Source organism: Triturus cristatus, chromosome 5_2 (genome assembly GCF_964204655.1).
Source record: "Triturus cristatus chromosome 5_2, aTriCri1.1, whole genome shotgun sequence".
Lineage (NCBI taxonomy): Eukaryota > Metazoa > Chordata > Amphibia > Caudata > Salamandridae > Triturus > Triturus cristatus.
Genome location: NC_140588.1, coordinates 443,616,758 through 443,619,318, shown reverse-complemented (window position 1 = coordinate 443,619,318; position 2,561 = coordinate 443,616,758). Strand labels below are relative to the sequence as shown.

The 2,561-nt window shown below is 40.3% G+C and overlaps 1 pseudogene; it reads right to left on the bottom strand.

Moving 5' to 3' along the window:
* Positions 1–391: 391 nt before the first annotated feature.
* LOC146823129 (ADP-ribosylation factor-like protein 5A pseudogene) lies at positions 392–907 on the bottom strand (annotated as a pseudogene).
* Between the last annotated feature and the right edge of the window lie 1,654 nt (positions 908–2,561).

The window sequence follows — 2,561 nt, the reverse complement described above, 5'->3', positions numbered from 1 at the left end:
CATTTTTGCTACCTTTTAAAAATACTGCTCCATTGATACCTGCATCACTGATACTGATTGCGTAAAAATACAACTCAATTAATTTGGGTTACAAATAGATTTAAAAAATGTCTTCTCTCTTTAATAGTTACTGAATAATACATATCAGTTTGCGGATTGAACAGAAAAAAAGATACAAATAATCACAGTTTATAAGACCACTCTGCTCTGCTGAGCAAGTATATTGTGTTTGAACCTCGGAATTGCAGCTGACTAAATTGTGTTATTTGTCTTTGTGATGGCACAAATGCTCTGATTAATGAGATGCACAATTTGGTAAGAATGCACTACCAGGGGAATGAAAGATAAGGGTAGTTATATTGTAGTGTCTTTCTAAAGAGGTACTCAGTGGTCATCTGATCCGGAGCCTGGACATAATACATCTCAATCATTGACAAAGACCTTCCCCAGTAGGAACGCAGCAGGCCTCTGTGTGCCACTCATGGTCTTTAACCGAAGTTAGGTTAGTTTTAGATACTGAGAGATTTCAGCTACGGTCGTGTACTCTTCCACATCTTGTTTCTTTGCAAAAACTAGCAAACCTGCGTTTTTCAGGTCCTCATGTGCGAACATCCTATCCAGTTCTTCTCTGGTCACAAAAATTCTCTCACAACAGCTAGTACAAACTCAGTATTTAATATATCACTTATTCCAAGAAGATAGAAGAGATTCTTGTCTTCTAATATTCCATATTAGAAATCGAGTATTCACCACTATTTCTTCCACATTACTTCCTTTTGTAGGGGATATGTGTACATGTTCATTCATTGAGAATTGACTTTTTCCCTGCATTATCCAGGCCAACAGTGATTACTTGTTGCTCCTGGTGGTTGAAGAGCTTCCATATCTTGGTGAACAGGATGCCCATGCTGGGACATTGAGCTGGTCCCTTGCATATCCGCTCTCTGGTTTGTCTGCGTGTATGGCTACGATCACTCTCTGGGGCTGACCCCGAGAGTTGTGCTCAGGTGTTCCATGGCCACAGCGCAGGGCCCTTGCTCGCAGCCTTCCTGCCCCATCATGCACCAGCTGTGGCAAACTACCATGCCGCACACGCCTGCCCCAAATCTGACCAAGAACCTCTGAATAGTAATCGACAACCAACACACCAAGGCTGGTGTGGCGCAGCGACCAGAGTGCCTGACACTGTAGATCGGGGCTCATGGTTTGATCACCGGCGGCAGCTCAGCTAGGCACCATGTGACTCTGGGCAATAGCTCACTCAATCTCCCCAACGGCCCCTCAGCGCCTTGAAACCTCAAGGGGTGATAGGTTTGTGCTTTGCAAATATGGGTTAATATTATTATAAATGAACGCAGATTACAACAAAGAGTCAAGGCTAGAGGTGCTACAACACTATATGAGTCATGTGCAACTAAGGTGTATCACTTTTTTTTGTCTTTTGTCATGTTTATAAAGCATTACTATATTTCACTGTATCTGCTTACAGACCCCCTGGTTTGAATGGAAAGAGTTATTCGCATGCAGCCCTAAAGGCATCAACAGTTCAGAAGAATATATATGCAAGTGGTATTTACACCCATTTTTCTTATGATTACTCACAATTTGCACATTTTATACAAACTATAGTCACAAGCTATTGGTATATCGGTGTAATATTTAATGAAGCACTTTTCGTGGTCAACTGTACACGTACAAAATCAGTTGCAATGCAATTTGTTTGGATCTGTCGAGAAGGCATTGTTATTCTACAGCACGTTTAGACAAAGCTAATAAGTCTGGCTTAGTTAACTATTTTATAACTGTTTATTATTGTCAAGTTACAACTATAGACTATTTTAGTAAAATCGCGTCACACGTGGGGGCATATTATCAAGCATGGCGTTAAAATGATCGCCGCTTTAGCGGCAGAAAGCTGCTTGATAATATGCCGCAGAGAATTCCAATAGAAGCCCATGTTGACACCAGAACATGGGCTTCTATGGGAATTCTGATAATTGATAATTGATAATTTTAACGCCGTTTCTTGATAATATGCCCCTCAGTTGGTAGCAATGTTCTCCTGATTTGATTTGTTGAAATATCGTTATAGGAAACTCAGTGGACAGCTCGCATGAGAGGTTCTGCTAATAGAAATTTCTAATGGCAGACTATATGTAAAATATTCTAATGGCACACTTTGTTAACGTAATGTTCCCATAACTGTCTCAGGTAGCGAATATTCTTTTAACAGTCTCTACTAGTGCAACGTTGTTGTTATTACAGGCTCTGTCACTGTAATGTTTTATTCCATGCTATGTTAGAGAACCATTCATTTGACAGACTGTATACGTAAATATTCTTATGAAATACTCTGGTAAGCGAGTGCTCCTTTGACAATTTGTGCTAAGTCATTTGTTAATGAAAAGCTCTTGTATTTGATTTTGGCTGTTTTATGTGGCTCAAACTTTGCCCTAGAGCATTAGAGCGCTTTATACGAGAGTTACATTTTGTAAAAACAAGTGAAGGTTAAGTAATTTGCCGTGATGCACAGGGTGTTTTTCCCGAGGCCGGGATTCGAA